Genomic DNA, 19,745 nt, shown 5'->3' with positions numbered 1-19,745 from the left:
AAGACAAATAACTGAAACCATGTCTATACAAAAACCTGCACACATAGAAGCTTTATTCATAACTGTCAAAATTTGGAAACAAATGAGATATACTTTAGTAGGTGAATGTATAAATAAACTGTAGTATATCCAGATAATAGAATTTAACTCAATGCTGAAAAGAAAGAAATAATCAAGCCATGAAAAGACATGGGAGAACCTTAAATGTGTACTACTAAGTGAAAGAAGCCAAACTGAAAGGCTATATACTGTATGATTCCAACTATATGACATTCTGGAAAAGGCAAAACTGTGGAGATAGGGAAAAAAATAAGTGGTTGCCATGGGTTGTGGGGGAAGATGGCTGAATAGATAGAGCACAAAGGATTTTTAGGGCAATGAAAATAATGAACCCATGTCATTACACATTTATCCAAACTCATAGAAAGTACAACACCAGGAGTGTACCCTACTGTAAACTATGGACTTTGGGTGATTATGATGTGTCAATGTAGGTTCATCAACTTTAACAAATGTACCATTCCGGTGGGAGATGTTGATAATGTGGGAAGTGATGCATGTGTGGGAGGCATGGGGTATGTGGAAGGTATCTGTACCTTCCCCTCAGTTTTGCTGTGAACCTAAAACTGCTCTTTTTTAAAAAGTCAAATTATATGTTAAAAAAAAAAAAGAAGGGACATCTGGGTGGCTCCGTCGTTAAGTGTCTGCCTTCAGCTCAGGTCATGATCCCAGGGTCCTGGGATCAAGCCCCACATCAGGCTCACTGCTCAGTGGGAAGCCTGCTTCTCCCTCTCCCACTCCCCCTGCTTGTGTTCCCTCTCTCGCTGTCTCTCTCTCTGTCAAATAAATAAATAAAATCTTAAAAAAAAAAAATAGTAGGAAGGGAAAAACGAAGGGGGGGAAATCAGAGGGAGAGACGAACCATGAGAGACTATGGACTCTGAGAAACAAACTGAGGGTTCTAGAGGGGAGGCATGTGGGGGGATGGGTTAGCCTGGTAATGGGTATTAAAGAGGGCATGTACTGCATGGAGCACTGGGTGTTATACGGAAACAATGAATCAAGGAACACTACATCAAAAACCTAATGATGTAATGTATGGTGATTAACATAACATAAAAAAATAAAATAAAAAAAGACAAATCAATTAAATGTTGGCAAAGGAAATGAATAGGCATTTTTACAAAAACAGGATATACACATGTTCAGTAAGCACACAAAAATATGCTCACCACTATTAATCATTAGGGAAATGCAAATCAAAACCACAAGGAGATAGCATTCCACATCCCTAGCATGGCCAAAATAAAAAAGACAAACAATAGCAAGTGTTGTCAAGGATGTGGAAAAATGGAACTCTCATATATTGCTGGTAGAAATGTAAAAGGGGCGCCTGGGTGGCTCAGTCAGTTAAGCGTCTGACTCTTGGTTTTGGCTCAGGTCCTGATCTCAGGTCCTGAGATGGAGCCCCTCGTCGGGCTCTGTGCTCAGTGCAGAGTCTGCTTGAGTTTATCCTTCTCCCTCTGCCCCTCCCTGCTGAGTGTTTCCTCTCTCTAAAATAAATAAATAAATCTTAAAAAAAAAAGAACTGTAAAAGAGCATGGCCACTTTGAAAAATAAAGGTTTCTCAAAATGTTAAGCATAGAGTTACCATAAGGTCCAGAAAGATCCACTCCTAGGTATGTGCCAAGAAAATGGAAACATATGCCCACACAAAAACTTATACACAATGTTCATGGTAGCATTATTCATAATAGCCACATGGTGGAAACAACCCCAATGTCCATCAGCTGAAGAATGGATAAACAAAATATGGTATATCCATACATGGAAAATTATGTGTAGATAAAGGAATCATTTGGTGATAAAAAGAAATGGAGTACTGATATGATACATGGTACAATAAAGCTGTAATTTAAAAGACAATAGAATGTAGAATAGACCTAGAGAGAAAGGGAAACTTTTATATCTATGTTAACATTTCTTTTTTTGCTTTAATACTCTATGCTTTTTAACTTTCAGGCTTTGTTAACTTTCAGGATATGTTTATCCATTGAAGATTATTCCAACCCCTGTTTGTCCAAGTAATTTTAAAGTAATTAGTTTAATTCATTCTTTTTATTCTGTTGTTTCAAAACTAGTGCGTGTCAAACTTATCAAACCATCACCAAATACATGTGTAAGCAGATTGAAATATATTGACTTTAGCAAAAAGTGCAACAGATTCCTATTAATTATTGGAACCACAATTCCGTTAAACTTAGAAGTATATTAACCAAATTATGTAACTTATGTAAAGTAGAATACAATCATTCTCAATTTCAGAATAAACAATTTGCTTTGCCAAGAGTAAGAGAAAAACAACAGCGGTAGCAAAAACAATTGAAATTGTTTTACCCCCATGCCAAGGTGGGTTACTTTCTTCCTTTGAAAATAACTACAGTCTTCTTTTAAAATACGAAAGAATGAGCTCCTAGATGTTTCTAAACTTGAAAAGTAGTCATGGACAGTTTGTTTCAAATATCATGCAACTCTGCTAGCCTATCCAGTAATGATCCAGTTATTTGTTAGCCACCTGGGAAATGTGGGTGGTGTGGGTTGTCCAACTATCTTTTGATTATGTCCTTGGAAAGGAGTAGCAGGTGCCATGCCAATGTTCCTTTGGGATTCTCTTAATGCCAAATAGATCGTGTTTTGAATTCCTGTCAGTCTCATCCCTTAATACGGATGAATTCAACCCAAAGTCATTAAATAATACTGTGATATATAAGAGTAGGGTTACTGCAGTGTTCACAAAATCATGGCCAGGAAAAATACATATCAGAGAGCAGCAAACTCTAGTTTTCCTTGTTCTCTTCTAAACTGCACATCATATCTATATAATTGAGCCACAAGCAGCAAAGTGGTTGTACTTCTCCTCTCCCAGGGTTCTAGTAAGAATTCCCCTAATGAATCAGACTGATGAAATATTTCAGCTGTAAAATTACAATGTAGGACTGACAATATAATCTCATTTACTTTTTAAAGAAACCTGTCTGGTTAGTCGCAAGTCTACATATCTCACATTGATTAATTTAATTAGCTACTTTTTAAAAAAGATTTTATTTATTTATTTAAGAGAGAGAATGAGAGACAGGGAGCATGAGAGGGAAGAGGGTCAGAGGGAGAAGCAGACTCCCTGCCGAGCAGGGAGCCCGATGCGGGACCCGATCCCAGGACTCCAGGATCATGACCTGAGCTGAAGGCAGTCGCTTAACCAACTGAGCCACCCAGGCGTCCTAATTAGCTACTTTTAAAATGTCATTTTTCTACCCATAGAACTTCGAATTGAGTTTAGCCTTAAAAAGCTAAACTAAGTGGAATAATGAAATTAATTACCCTATCAGAATTTTTAAATATGTCTTTGATATCATTTAAACTTTATTTATGCAATCGCAGAATAAGATTGACAGTGTTTACATTGAAATACATGTGTAATTTAATTCTGAGTAAGAATAAAGCAGATGAGTAAGGGAAAATATCTTATTTTTCTTCCTATTCAAAGTATATTAAAAAATTAAGTGTAAATTTCTTTTCTTTTTCCTAAATTTATTTTTAAAGATTTTATTTATTTGACACAAAGAGAGAGAGAGAACACAAGCAGGGGGAGCAGAGGGAGAGGGAGAAACAGGCTCCCCACCGAGCAAGGAGCCTGATGTGGGACTCCATCCCAGGACACTGAGATCATGACCTGGGCCGAAGGCAGACGCTTAACGGACTGAGCCACCCAGTACCCGTATAAATTTATTTTCAGATTTTGTAGTGGACTAACATCTAGAGCAAAGCTTAGAAGAACTTGATACTTTAATTAAAAACAATAGCTCAATCTCTCACTAATTAGATCAAGAATCATTTGGGGCGCCTGGGTGGCTCAGTTGGTTAAGCAACTGCCTTCAGCTCAGGTCATGATCCTGGAGTCCTGGGATCGAGTCCCACATTGGGCTCCCTGCTCAGCAGGGAGTCTGCTTCTCCCTCTGACCCTCTTCCCTCTCGTGCTCTCTATCTCTCATTCTCTCTCTCTCAAATAAATAAATAAAAATCTTAAAAAAAAAAAAAAAGAATCATTTGTCAAGTGCCTGTATGTCAGATCCTATAATTGGTAACTTTGGATATTAACTATATGGCCCATTTAATAATATCGATAAAATTAATATTAGAGTGTTCCTTTGTGGCAGGCACTGTCTACCACTATTCTTATTTTACAGATAATGAATCTGAAATACAGAGAGTCTAAGTCACTTGCCTAAGGCCACACAGCTAGAAATGCAAAACTGTGATTCTAATGGAGGCAGCCTGGCTCTGAAGACCTCATGCTTCACCACTAGGCCATTCTGGACATTCTGTCTTTCAACTAAACCTGCTGCAGCCATTTTCCTCTTCCCTCTCTCTCTTCAGTGAGATTAATATACAGCACTTTGGCTTTGCAATTTTCTTTCATTTCTTCATAGTTTTGGACTTTTCCTTTCTATTTTTCTTCTCAACCCTGTTGTTGGCTCAAGCATCCCTATTTTCATGTCATGTTGATATGAGATATGTCACAGAACCCTAATCCTGGATGATGCCTTCATTATCTGATCTTGTTTTTCTTTTCATTTTTTATGAGATTCTTGAGGCTCCAAAATGGTAATAAGCTTATGCATTTGGCAGATGTGTCTGAGTCATCAGTGATTGGACTAGTTTGAGCGACTAGCTAAAGATACTCATCTTGGTATTTGTTAATTCTAACAGTTTTTAGCCTTGGTGTATAGAGCGACTCATATGTCAGGCAATAATAGTTTTAGTCAGTATTCTTTAGTGATATCTCCAGAAAACCATCTAATTTCCCAAGGGTTGTGATCATATTAGTCACACATGTCAGACTAAGTCATGTTTCTTTTCTAAAATAAAAAGCAAGAGATACTGTAATCCCCAAGGCAAACATCCTTCAACAACAAAAAAAGATTTTCAGAGACTTAGTGAAACTCAATTCTCTCAAAAAATAGGCAATGCTTTCTACTGTGAAACTTGTTCATCTTAATTAGTGGAAACAAATGTGTTCTTCATTTAATGTGAAAAAGTAACAAGTGATAGCTATTAAATTAAGAATTGTAGTAATTTAAAAATTATTTAAAAATCATAATGATTATTAAAAAATAATACTGCCATAAATTTACAAATAGTTAATAATATTTTTTTGTTTCCTTCCTTGTTTTTTATCTTTTTTTGGAAATAGAAATGTATCTATTTTAAAATATATTATTATTTAACCTATTCTGAGACATTATTATTTTTTTAGATTCTATTTATTTATTCGACAGAGAGTGAGCGAGAGCATAAGCACCGGGAACGTCAGGCAGAGGGAGAGGGAGAAGCAGGCTCCCCTGTTAGGAAGAGAGCCCAATGCGGAGCTGGATCCCAGAACCCTGGGATCATGACCTGAGCCCAAGGCAAACGCTTAACCAACTGAGCCACCCAGATGCCCCCTATTCTGAGACATTATTAATTAACATTATTAATATCATACATTTTTTTATGTCAGGAGATACAGAGCCTGCACATCTGTTTGTTATCTTAACCCCACAATAACACAGGAGAGCAGAAGGACTCTGGGGGATTCATAAATGTTCGGTGACCCATACAAGGTCAGTCTGCTAGGAAATAGCAAAGCCTGGTAGAGAACACAATTCTCCAGTCTCTTAAATTGGTGCATTTTCAATCTCTTGGTTTGTCCCTAAATGCGAGGAGGAAGAGAGAAGTCATGGATAATCCCTGTGATTTCCTTGCTCTTGATACAGTGGCTCAAAGATCTGAGCATATGAGAATTACCAAAATTCTCAATACTTTGTTTTAAACTCAGGATTGGGGCCAAAGAGTCTGTATTTTGAGAGTCATATCTGTTGATTCAATTGCCCGTTCAAAGTCCAAAACTTAAAAATTCAACTGTGTTCCAATTCTATCATAATTTTTTATTTTCAGTAGGCAAATCTTTTTTAAGATTTATTTATTTATTTGTTTGTTTGTTTGTTTGTTTGTTTGTTTAGGTCAGGGAGAAGCAGAGGGAAAGGGAGAAAGAGAATCCCAAGCAGACTCCTCACTGAGCGCAGAGCCCCACTTGGGGCTCCATCTCACCACCCTGAGATCATGAAAGAGTGGAAATCAAGAGGCAGACACTTAACCGAATGAGCCACCCAGGCGTCCCTTCAGTAAGCAAATTATAGGAGTCATTAGATAAGGGGTATGATGGGCAAACAGAGTGTGAGCAGTAAATTCAAGGGCAACTGAGGAACTAGAGTGAGAAGAGTCAGTTAATTGCAAAGAGTACATTTTGGATATAAGTGTCTCTTTATAAACAATATTTTCTGTTCTTACTACAACTGTTTTTTTTTCTTTTTCTTTTTTTAACTTTCGAAACTGGGCTGCAAATCTGGAAGCCGGTTTCTTTATAACATTTTCCATCCCTACATAAACCCCAGCATTTGGAAGAAATGTCTGTTACGTGTCATTTTTGACACTTCTAATCTTTGTCCCTGAAGGAAATTGGCAATGAAAAGAATAAAACAGAAATTTCTAAAATCCAATAATCAAATTAAGTTTAATTTCTATCATAGAAAGAGGCAAGCCATTTTCAGAATTATTCTCAAGCCATTCATTTTCTTAATATTTGTTTCAAATTTTCCTTTGTTGGAAGATTTTTTTCTAGCTATATAATTAATGATTTCAAGACATTTTCTGGTTCATCTCTAAAAAGTGATCATCTTTGCAATTGAGGTATTAAGTTTATAGCCTACTGTGATTACATCAGACACAGATTTAGAGTTTTATTAGATATTGTAATTACTTCTTTTTAGATTTGGTACTCTTTAGTTAAATTATAAAACTTGAAATTGAGAATATGATTTTAAACTGTAATTTCTGTGTACACAAAACATTTTTGTTACTGACCTATCACTTTATTGAAATCTGCTATAATTGACTGACTTACCATTTTTCAGAAATGATCAGGCTGTTTTTTTATTTTTTTAAAGATTTTATTTATTTGTTTTGAGAGCGAGAGAGAGAGAGAGAGAGAGAGAGAGTGCACAAGCAGGGGGGAGGGGCAGAGGGACAGGGAGAAGCAGACTCCCCACTGAGCAGAGAGCGCCATGTGGGGCTCAATCCCAGGACCCTGAGATCATGACCTGAGCCAAAGGCAGACATTTAACTGACTGAGCCACCCACATGCCCAGATCAAGCTGTTTTTAACACTTAAGGACAATAAGCTCCTCAAGTTAAGAGTCTGTATCTGATGTGTCTGTGTGATCTCCCTCCTCAGCACACTGAATACATAGAGATTGTTAGTAAATATCTATGTAATTATTTTCTGTTATAAGAGTTTTGAAGACACACAGAGCAGCAGATTGTGAATCTTCCAGTTACTCATTTTCTCACTTTAGACAAATTAGTCAACCTCCTGTTTTCTTCATCTGTGAAGTAGGAATAAAAAAAGTACTGCCCTCATAGAGTTAGCTTGAGAATTGAATGTAAAGCATTTTACATGGTGCCCAAACCATACCAAGTTCTCAGTTGAAGTTAGTTATTTTTGATGACCACATATACATTATAATGGCAAACTATTGGGCAAAACCCAAATATGAATGGAGAGGAGATCGGGGGAAAAAAGTTATATATATGTGGAATGTTACATACAATGGAACATTATACCACGATGAAAAGAGATAAGGAAGTACTTTAGGTACTGATATGGAACTCACTACAAGAAATGTTTTTCCACTATGGAAAACAGTACAGAAGATGCTCGAAAAATTAAAACTAGAACTACCATATGATCCATCAATTCCACTTCTGGGAATATACCCAAAGGTAACAAAAACACTAATTTGAAAAGATAACTACACCCCCATGTTCATAGCAGCATTATTTACCATAGCTGAGACATGCAAACAACCTAAGGGTCCATCGATGCATGAATGGAGAAAGAAGTTGTGGTGTATACATATACATATATGTATATATGTGTATATATATATAATGGAATATTCAGCCATAAAAAATGAGAAAATCCTGCTATTTGCAACATGGGTAGAACTTGAGGGCATTATAAAGGTGAAACAAATCAAGCAGTGAAAGAAAAATACCGTATGATTTCATTTATACGTGGAAATCTAAAAAAACCAAAACCCAAAAACCTAAAGTCATAGAAAAAAGAGATTAAACTTGTGGTTATCAGAGCTGGGAGGGTGAGGGGGAATTAGAGAAAAGTGGTCAAAAAGTACAAACTTCCATGGGCGCCTGGGTGGCTCAGTTGGTTAAGCAACTGCCTTCGGCTCAGGTCATGATCCTGGAGTCCCGGGATCGAGTCCCACATCGGGCTCCCTGCTCAGCAGGGAGTCTGCTTCTCCCTCTGACCCTCTTCCCTCTCGTGCTCTCTCTCTCTCATTCTCTCTCTCTCAAATAAACAAATAAAATCTTAAAAAAAAACATACAAAGTGTTTAGAACAGTGCTTGGCATGTAGTGTGTGCTCAACAAATGTTGACTGTTTAAAAAAAAAAAGTACAAACTTCCAGTTATACGATAGATAAATACTAGGAATGTAATGTCCAACATGAGGGCTATAGCTAACACTGCCGAATGATATATAAGTTGTTAAAAGAGTAAATTTTAAGAGTTCTCATCACACGGAGAAATTTTTTTCCTTCTTTTCTTCTTTCTTTTTTTATTGTATCTACATGAGAAGATAGATGTTAGTTGAACCTCTTGTGGTAATCATTTCAGAATATACATTAATCAAACCATCAAGCTATAGGGCACCTTAAACTTATGCAGTGACATCTGTCAGTTATTTCTCAGTAAAACTAGAAAACATATTGTTATCTAAAAAACAAAACAAAACATAGTGCAGAATGGGCGTATATGCCACCATGTGCAAAAAAGAAAGGGTGGGCGGAATTATATATATATCTCAGTGTGCTGGAGAAGTCACACAGATGAATCAGATACAAACTCTCATTTTAAGGAGGTTATTGGCTCTAAGTGTTAAAAACAGCTTGATCGTTTCTGAGTAACAGGGAAAAAATATACATGCATATACAATTTGTACATATTTGCTTTGTGTATGCATAAGATATTTCTGCAAAAGTACAAAAGAAAATGATGCCATATATTCCTTAGGGGGAGGAGAATTGTGGTCTTGGAGACAAGAGTAGGAGGGTGATTTTTCTCTGTGTTCACTTCTGTATTTTTTGAATTTGGAATCAAAGGAATATATTATTTATTTAAAATCTTAGTAAATGTAATTAAAATTGTTTGGAATGCCAAACTGGGGAGAGCATTTAAACCCAGACTGTAATGAAAAAATGATAATGATCACTAAGAAAAATTATTTTATCATTCATGCCAAAAAACCACTCAGTGATTGTAGACAATGTTCTCTTAGGAAAAAATTAAAACTGTTAACATACTTCTATTGAAAATGTAATAAGAAAAACAAAAAATGTCTTCCTTTTAGTTTATAGGTTTTATTTTTTCCTCTTGGTCCCACAGTAGAAATAGTCTGCATATTTTCATGTAATGAGCATCTTTGGTAATGCCATATATCTCATCTTTATTGTACTATCCTAAATAATTTATTATATTTAAGTGAACATCATATTTAACTAGTGAAAGTTGACAAAGGCTGCCCATGTATAAGAATTTTTTCCTGAAGCATCTACATTCCTTCTCCACCATATAATTATAAATGACATGATTTTTATGGTATCTATTAATAAGGAATAAGTTATTATAGAGTCCAGTGTCAGAGTCCACTCAGAAATCACCATTTTATGTTCTCTCTGATATGGACTGTGCACCTACAAGTGGTTGTTTAAAGATCATTTCAGGACTATATTACTTAATGATTTTTGAAAGATAGGTCAGTTTTTGTTTTTATTTAAGAAGAGTAAAAACTGTAAGCCACACGACAAGAATGATTGGCTAAGCAACAATGACGTTATACTTGAGGCTTGTTAGAGAAATGCAAATGATATCTTTCTGTTTGATCTAGAAGAAAAATCCCAATAAGAAAATGTTGCATCTTTCTTGTGACCAAGAATAGTCTTATAACAGATTCCTTATATGTTAGGACTGAAAAGTGATATTGCTTGTCAAAGTGAATGGAAAAAATAAGTTCAATATAATTAATGAAATGTTCGTTAATTACAGGTGTCTGTGTGGGGGGAGGGAACTGCCTTTCATACACACCAAAGACTTCATACTTATCTTTAAAACAAATAACATGTTAAATTAATTATGTGGAAAACACTTGTTCCTAGAAGCAGTTTAATCAATTCTGTTTTTGACTTAACTCTACAAGCATTACAGAGCAGGGAAAGACTTTTAAACAAGATTCAAGTACACTCCAGAGGGCAAGTACTTTTACATTTGACTCTCTCAGATTAACAAATTTCTATATTAAAAAGGGTGCCAAAACCAAAATTGAGATATAAAAACATGTTAATTTCTATAAAGCGCTTAGAACTATGTATAGCACATTATAAGAGCTCAATATATGTTAAAATTATCAGTATTTTTTTGCAATGGAATCAGAAATATAAACCCGAAAGAAGGCTAAATCGTATTTTTCTTCAAGAATATTTAACCAAACTATACCTGCAGAAAAGTACACAAATCCCAAGTGTACAGCTTAATGAATTTCCACAAAATGAGCACACCTGCCCAGATCAAGAACTAGAGCATGGTCAGATTCCAGAAGTCCCTTCAAACCCCAAACAATTGTTACCTGCCCCTCACTTCCCAGAGGTAGCTCTGATTTTTTTTTTAAGATTTCATTTATTCATTTGAGAGAGAGGGACAAAGAGCACAAGCAGGGGGAGGGGCAGAGGGAGAGGCAGACTCCCGGCTGAGCTGAGAGCCTGACATGGGGCTCTATCCCAGGACCTGGAGATCATGACCTGAGCCGAAGGCAGACACTCCACCATCTGAGCCACCCAGGCACCACTGAGGTAGCTCCGATCTTAACATGGAACACCATGGTTCAGTTTTGCCTCGTTTTGAGCTCCATCTGCATTGCATTGTACAGTATACATTTACATTAGTTTTGTATTCTGTGTAAAGATTTACCACAAACTTAGTGGCTGAAAACAACACAAGTTCATTATTTCACAGATTCCATGGGTTAGTCCCACCTCATGTGGCTGGATTCTCTGTTCAGGGTCTCGCATGACCGAAATCAGTCTGGATTCATAGGTTCTGAAGCTGACCTACACCAAGATAAAGAAGTGCTCCAGGAGCCCCTAGAGCTTTGCCAGGAATAACGGCATTGATTTTAGGTCAAATCTATTAAAGAGTACAGTGGTATTTTTTAGACCCAATATTAGAGCAGCCTTTTTATAGGCCACAAAATGTATAATATTTATATATGTGTAGGAAAAGTTCTGAAAGACTTTGAAATTGACCAAAAATGTATTCCTCTGGCATACCCTTTCAGGCTTTCTCACTCTTCCATTGTCTTTGCACTATTTTTAAAGCCCTGCAAGTGGTAACTGATAATAAATGCAAAGATTCTTCCCCATAGAAGTACAAATTCGTTGTTAGCTATGCAATTTATTACTTGAGGATAGACCCATTGTCCATCTATTTGTAAACTTTTTTCAGCATTGCTTACTTGCCTATGTATGTGTCATTCTTTTTTAAGTTTTTCTTTAAATTCCAAGTAACATACAGTGTTATATTCGTTTCAGGTGTATAGTACCGCGATTCGACATTTCCGTACATCACCCGGGTACACTCCTTAATCCCCATCACCTATTTCACCTCCCACCCCACAACCATCAGTTTGTTCTCTATAGTTAAGAGTCTCTTTCTTGTTTTGCATTCCTTTCTCTTTTTTCCCCTTTGCTTCTTTGTTTTCCTTCTTAAATTCCACATGGACGTGTCATTCTTTAAATTTTCTTTTGAAACTGGTTGTAACATCTGCCTGATTTCATCATCTGTTTAGTTAAATAACACCTTTGACCTGTGTTCATTTTATATTTGCATGAGAGTCATGAAAATAGACTTTTTATTCTTAAACATAACTTAATAATACTTTGACTACTGTATATCATATGAATGCTTATTTATAGAAGCTAGAACAAATTTAAGTGGATTCAAAGATTTACAAGTATTCCAACTTCAAGATACATTTTTAAAATTTATTTTGAGTTCTTCATCAGGAATGAAGTGGACCTTTATGTTACTTTTCCAATGGGCTGCAGAGTGTGTTTTATAGGATCCATCCCTAATTTGGTAACAATGTACATTTAATCATATTACTAAATCATTTTAGTAATTTCCCATGACTCTTCTGGTAAAACCGCACATCCCTAACTGGCCCAAGACTTCGTCTTCTGGAAGTTTTCCACTCTAGAAATACTGGTCTTTCTTCAGTCTCCCAAACACAACATGTATGTTCCTGAACACCAAATCTTCCCCCATGCTATTGGTTTTGCCCAGAAAGCCTTTCTCCACCACCTACAATGGCTCTCTTTTATTTCTTCCCATCTTCCTTCCTTTCCCATTCCTTCCCTTTCTTTCTCATCTTCCCATCCTCCCCACCACTCCCAGAGCTTTATTCATTCCTATCCAACCTTTAGATTTCAACTCAAGTTTCTCTCCTTCAGGCAAGTTTTCCTAATTCCACCCCAAAATAAATCAGATCCCTTTGTTGCACACTCTCAGCCCCAGATTTTCTTCTTTCTTAAGCATTTAACCCACTTTGTAATTATGTATTCAACTTTTTGGATAATTTAATTAACTTTTAAATTATGGTCCAGGTCTGTGTGGCTCACCTGTGTATCTGCAACTTCTAGTAATTTTGTGTGTACTTCTAACATATCGTGTGTACTCAGTAAATACTGAAATACCTTGGCATCTCACAACTTTTCTTTGCCATGAGGTCAAACATGTGAAATTGTCACTCTTCAAATGTTTTTACATATTAATAATGATAATTTCTAAAGTTTCAACTAAGTAACAAGATCTTTCTAGACATAGTTATTTTGGATAGGGTGCAAATGAATCTTGGAGGTGATTTCTTCATGTGAGCATTGTTCAGACTAACTAAAAATTATCTGGATCCTGGATTCAAAATCTGTCCCTTCCTATAGTGTGGCATGACTTCAGAAAAAGCTCAAAATTCTCTCTGTGCCTTATCTTTGTCACTTATAACAGGGGAAGTATATAAATAAGGTAGTTGTAAGGATGAAATATATTAATATATTGAAAGCAGTGAATACATTTAAACTGGAATTAGTTCAGAGTAATATTAGCAATTAAAAAATACTTTTGTGATCTGATTTCACAAGAAATTTATGTTTTATTTTATTTATTTATTTTTAAAGATTTTATTTATTTTTTCGACAGAGAGAGACACAGCAAGAGAAGGAACACAAGCAGGAGGAGTGAAAGAGAGAGAAGCAGGCTCCCCGCAGAGCAGGGAGCCCATTGTGGGGCTCGATCCCAGGACCCTGGGATCACGACCTGAGCCGAAGGCAGACGCTCAATGACTGAGCCACCCAGGCACCCCAAAATTTATGTTTTAAAAAAGTCCCTATCATCTAAAAGCCAGTAAATATTCAGAATCTTTAGAGTTGTCAGTGACAACCTTAAGTGGTTGGTCAATGCAGACAGATCCTTTGTTTTGGAGGAAACAAACATGACAATATTGCAATAAACACTGATAACTGGTTATTTCAGTAGCGACATTTTTCCACATGACAAGAAGAGAAGGGGAATAAATTAACATTGTGTTGTAATTTATCAATCTGATTAGTAAAGCATAAACACAGGACCCCTCCTGCAGCCATACTCTATGGAATCTAGATGGTCTTGGATTAGTTTATTTTCCTTATGATATCCTTTAAACATATGTGAATGGTGGACATGAGGAATCCAAGAATAAACCCCCCAAACTGAAAGCATTTCCCTAAAATGTTCTCCAGATCACTAACAATGTTAGTGGTTTCGTGACAAATAAAGGATCTACAATTAAATACATTTGGAAAAACTATTTCTCCTCTTGATGTTTCCCAATAAATGTTTATACATTAAAGCTCTAAGAAGTTTATTAGAAAAGAAACATACTTGACTGTAAGCCATTGATGTCCAAGTTTACTACAATAACTTTCTTTTTAAACATTATGCCTATGAACACTTTGAAAAACTAGTGCCCATTAAACACACTTGGGAAGCCCTGATTTTAGGTAGTCTCCAAACTATGTATGTTAGAAGACAAAATTCAACCGGGTAAGTTTGAAGATTTAATTGGCTCTACTAATGATTCATCAGTCAAGTAGCAGCCCATCTTAGCAGATAGAAAGGAGATCTGAGGAGCTCTACAAAATGGAAGGGTTTTATAGGCAGAAGAGGACAGATAAAGGAAGTTTCTAAAAATGAGTGGATTGTTTCAGGCAAAGTCACCTTCCTTTGGAGGGTGGATAGATCTATCAAGCCAATTATCTCATTAATGCTGACCAGGTGGTTAAGGTTCACATTCCTGGGAAAAGCTGAAATGCAATTAAATTAGGTATTAAGTCTTGGTTTACTGATGTAGGATTTAGCACAAGTGACTCCATTTTGGTCCCATTGTTTCTTTTTTAACTTACACTGTTAGAAAGAAAAATTCATAACATAATCATTTAAAGAGAATTTATGGAAAGGATTGTAGACTGATATATCTTTTGCTAGGTATACAAACACATAAATGTACTCCTTTATATTCCAGTTTATAACAAATAAGTACCAAAGTAAAATTCCAAACTTCAAATTAAAAAAATAATAGCAACAATTACATATAATTTTATTTAAACTCAACATTCTGTGTAGGGACTACATTTAGGGCAACTTAAACTAGTGAAAATAGTATATTCCATGACAAGAATATGCAAATAGGAAAACAGAGCTACCTAATACGCTAAAAAAAATCAGGGTAAGAAAACTTTCCTTACATGATTCTCAATTATGGTTCTGAATAATGATATGCAACCTGCATTCACTCACTTTCATAATTTGGAAGATTTCTCTAAAAATAAAGCTGCAAAGATCATGTGTATTTCATAGTTGGCTATGTTGTCATAGGGTTACTCTATGATTAAATTTATTCAGACTTTGACATACCTTTTTCTCTCTAACCTCTTTACACTGAAACATAATAGGAAGTTTTTAGTACTTCAATAGTGATTGAAGCTGGACAAAGTTACTTTTTTAAAAAGATAAAAAATGAGAAGTCCCTTTATGAGAAAAATACTTGCCAACCTTGAAACATTTGTTTTCATGCAGATAGCATGAATTCTTTTGTGGAATATTTAAGTGTGAGAGGTCTACTAATGCCACATGGCAATGAGCACTATTATCCACTATATATTTCTGTCTAAAACATGAATTGTCCATGAAACATTCTTGCTCTCATTCTATAATATGAGTTGTTTGGGGTAAATAGCTACCCAGTCAGGGATTTATTTCCTAGCTCCTGTTCATCTAGGTGAGGCCATGTCATTAGTTCTGACCAACAGAACGTGAGATATGATGACATGTGTCACTTCCAGGCCAAGAGGCCAGTGTCTCTCTTTCTATGGACCCCCATGTGACCACCAGGCAACTCTTTATCTTGTAAATTATATGTGATCATTTGTGACACAAACATTCATATTTCTTTCTAGGGTTTCTGATCTAAAATCTTTTGTTGATCATTATGTGTGTTAAAAGATAATTTTCAGAAAAAGGTAAAATCATGATATACAGACATGATATACAGACATAAAAATGAGAAACTGTTAAGGATTTTATTCTATTCATTGAATGAGAGAACCATTCCCTCAGATGTTACAACCAGCTCAAAGCAAAAGCACATACACACACACACACACACACACACACAAAATGCACATGAAGTAGGAGAAATGCTGAAGTACATTGTAGAAGCAGGACCAATTTTATAGGGAGAAGAGAGATGCTGAAACAGCCAATTAAATCTCTACCAGACAAGACAAAATGTGCATGTTTATCATTTACTACAATTTAAGAATTATCAAATAACTCAAAGACAATGAAAAGTTAAAATCAGATAACCAGGAAGGATATTTTATATACAGGCAGTGTGTAGTCTCCAGTGAAACTCAAATTGTTTCCTACATGTGCAAGAAGATGAATCAGAAGCCAACTTGCTGTTTAATGCTTTTATGTAAGCCATCTAATGACAGTTTACACTGATGCTTTTTAAAAATCAACTTTACCTTGTCTTTATTTTAAATGTATTGTCTTAGATGTGTTATTAAAGTAACAAATATTATCATAATTTTTTCAATATTTTGATAACTGTATTTCTATATTGTTATTTTCCTTTTGATCTTCAGTATTTTCCTTTATATATTTAAAAACATCATTCTGAGAAGGAGTCAGTAGGATTCCATAGATTCCCAAAGGCAACCATGGCAAAAAAAGATTAAGAATCTCTGCTCTAGTAGAAAATAATTAGGAAAGCATGTTAGTAATGTTGGTTGGTTGTTATTGGCTGTGTTTGGCATTTAGCTCAGATGAGAATGGTCCAGTTTGCAAGCAAAATTGAAAGCACACAGTCTAGAGATTTAGACTTTTCAGGGTTGGGAAAAAATTACTGCAACAGATACTAGTCTTATGACTAAAAAACTTGAACAGTGTAGGTCCATTAAAAATATGGTTTGCCATACAAGAATATTCAGATTACCTCAACGTAGTCACTATCAACTTAAAAGAGAGAAGCATTGGGGAGAAAAAAATAAAGCTGGCCTAAGAACTAATGTCTAAGAAAGAAAATTTTATATTGTTATGGCACATGGAACTGGACACAAATAGATCAGAAGCTTACAAAATTTTGAAAACGTATAGCTAAAGAAACCAGCAGCCTACCTTTGACTCGTCGAGCTTTAAACAACCACTGGGCTCTCAAACTTGCATTAATATGAAGACAGTTGCCAAAGAAGTTCACCCCCAAGAAAGGCACATATCCCAAAATCCACTTCAAATGAAATCATCAAGATAATGAACAAAATAGAATATCTCAGAAGATAATTCTGGGCCGTGGTTACAGGGGCCATTGAGAACAAGGAACAAATGAGTTCCTTCCAGAAAGTGGAATCAGATCTAAATAAGAAACTTCTCCTCTTATTTGGGTAAAAGAATTCACAGTGCCTGCCTTCAGGTTTTCATTAGTTCTAAGGACAAGTAACTGTTATGTCTGTAATGCTTACTATGGTATTGTGATATAATAAGAAATTTCTATTTTGGTCTTCATCCCCAGGTCCTGGCCAGAGCTCCTAAAACCTTTGTAATTTCCTGAGTGATGGTGGATAAGAGGAACATCTTATATAGAGCTCTTAATCTTTTGAAATTTTATGGGTGATAAGATAGTCTTTTATTCTAATGAGGTGACTCTTGATGGACTTCTGGATGAGGGGCTGATCACGAGAAAGAGCAAACTTGATTAGAAGCTTACAACTTTCAGCCCCATCTCCTATCATCCAGGGAGGGTGGTGGAGCTAGAGATTAAGTTAATAATCAATCATGCCTATGTGGTGAAGACTCCATAAAAATTTCTAAAGTACAGGGTTTGGACAGATTCTGGGTTGGTGAACACATCCATGAGCCAGGAGATGGGTGTACCCTCAACTCCAAGGATAGAAGATCCTGAACTTCTGGACCTTGCCCTATGTATCTCTTCATCTGGCTATTCATTGGTATCATCTACCGTATCCTTTATTACATAATAAATATAAGTAAGTATTTGCCCGAATTCTGTGAGCCATCCTAGCAAATTGTTGAACTAGAGGAGTTGGTCACGGGAACCCTAATTTATAGCTGGTCAGAAGCAGGTAACAACCTAGAACTCTCAATTGGCATCTCAAGTGGGGGCAGTCTTGTGGGACTGAGCCCTTTAACTGTGGGATCTAACACGATCTCCAGATAGATAGTGTCAGAACTGAATTGAATTATAGGACCCTGAGCTGGTATCAGAAAATTGGTCAGTATGGGGGAAAAAAACCCACACATTTGGTGGCCAGAAAGTAAAGTGGTGTGCACAGTAGAGGAAAACACAGTTTTCCTTTGGTTGATGTAGAGAAGTTTTACCGGACACTTCTGTTTTCAGAATGTGAGGCTTTATTGCATTTTTAATTTTTTTTGTTCCTGCTCCATGACTATGTATTGGATGTTGTCAACTGGAGGATTGAATAGACAGAGAGTTTTCCTTTTAGTTCATGTGTTGCCAGAGTGCAAGGAACCATATTCACCCCTGCTGGAGAGAATCATTCACCACCCAGAGATTTTGAACTCTTAGCCAGATGTGGTAGCTGGTTTAAACTTGTAGTTTCATCCCTTGAAGAAGAGATGCTTATACAGTGGACCCTTGGGCAACACAGGAGTTAGGGGCGCTGATATCCTGCACTTGAATATCCAAATGTAACTTTTAACTCACCAAAAACTTAGCTACTAAGAGCCTACTGTTGACCAAAAGCTGTACTGCTAACATGAACAGTCGATTAACACATATTTTGTATGTGATATGTATTATATATGTATTCTCACAATAAAGTAAGCTAGAGAAAAGAGAATGTTAAGAAAATCATTAGGAAGAGAAAATACATTGCACAGCTGTCTGGTATTTATAAAAAAAAATCCACAAACAAGTCGACCTATGCAGTTCAACACCCGCCCCCCCGCTTGTTCAAGGGTCCATTGTATTTTTTGTAGGAGAAAAAAGGTTTGGATGCTTATTTGGTGTCAAAAAAGGCAGATTGTGGCAAAGACGGTTAACTGTATATCAAAGATTCACACTCCCCTTAGCTCAGTGTTATCTTTGCTGGTGAGCAGCTTTTCAGCTGGAGATAATATTTCCATGTGATTAGTTCTTACCAGTAGAATAAAAGAGAATGGTTTGTATGTCATACTGGGCAGAAAATGTCATCTTGGTTGATCTGCATATGCTTTCAACTGCATGCAGAAAGTATTCAGACCTTCTGAATATAAGGATGAGGGTAGAAACATAATAAAGAAGGAGTCTGGGACCTACCTCATTACCAGGAGGAAGAATTCTTTTGGAACCCTCCAAACTGCACTGTTTATGCGAATGAGAAACAAATTTTGTGTTATTATATTAAGCCACTGAAATTTGAAAGGTTTGTATGTTAAAGCAGCTAGTGTTATAACAACTAATACATTACATGGGTGGAGATCCCAGGTGGGCAGTTAGCTATGAGTCTAGAGCTGAGAGAAGTTGGGAGAAGAGATCTAAATGTAGAAGTTAATATTATGTGTTAATATGTTTTAAAAATATATGCAGCTTGATACCACTTAAGGAGAGAGGGTATTTAGAGATGAGAACTAGGATCAAGGTTTAGCTTTGGAAACTACAATATTAGAGGTTAGAGAAGTTGAAATCTGCAAAAGGATCTTGAGGCAGCCTGTGAAGTAGAAAACAAAAGAGAGCTTTATCCTAGATGCAGAGAATAAATTATTTCAAGGAGCAAAGAGTGGTCAATGATTTCCAATACTGCTGAGAGCCCAATCAGGATAAGACTAATGAATAGTCTGTTGAATTTAGTAACTGTAAAACTGTTTGAGATTTTTGCAAAAGCAGTATCAATAAATTTGCTGAGAATAGAAGATTGATTTGAATAGGTTCATGAATAAATGGGAAGGCAGGAAATAAAAATATATA

This window comes from Callorhinus ursinus, unplaced genomic scaffold, assembly GCF_003265705.2.
Source record: "Callorhinus ursinus isolate GAN/ISIS: 27379988/994484 unplaced genomic scaffold, GSC_fseal_2.0 scaffold4, whole genome shotgun sequence".
Classification (NCBI taxonomy): Eukaryota; Metazoa; Chordata; class Mammalia; order Carnivora; family Otariidae; genus Callorhinus; species Callorhinus ursinus.
This window is presented reverse-complemented; position numbering follows the sequence as displayed.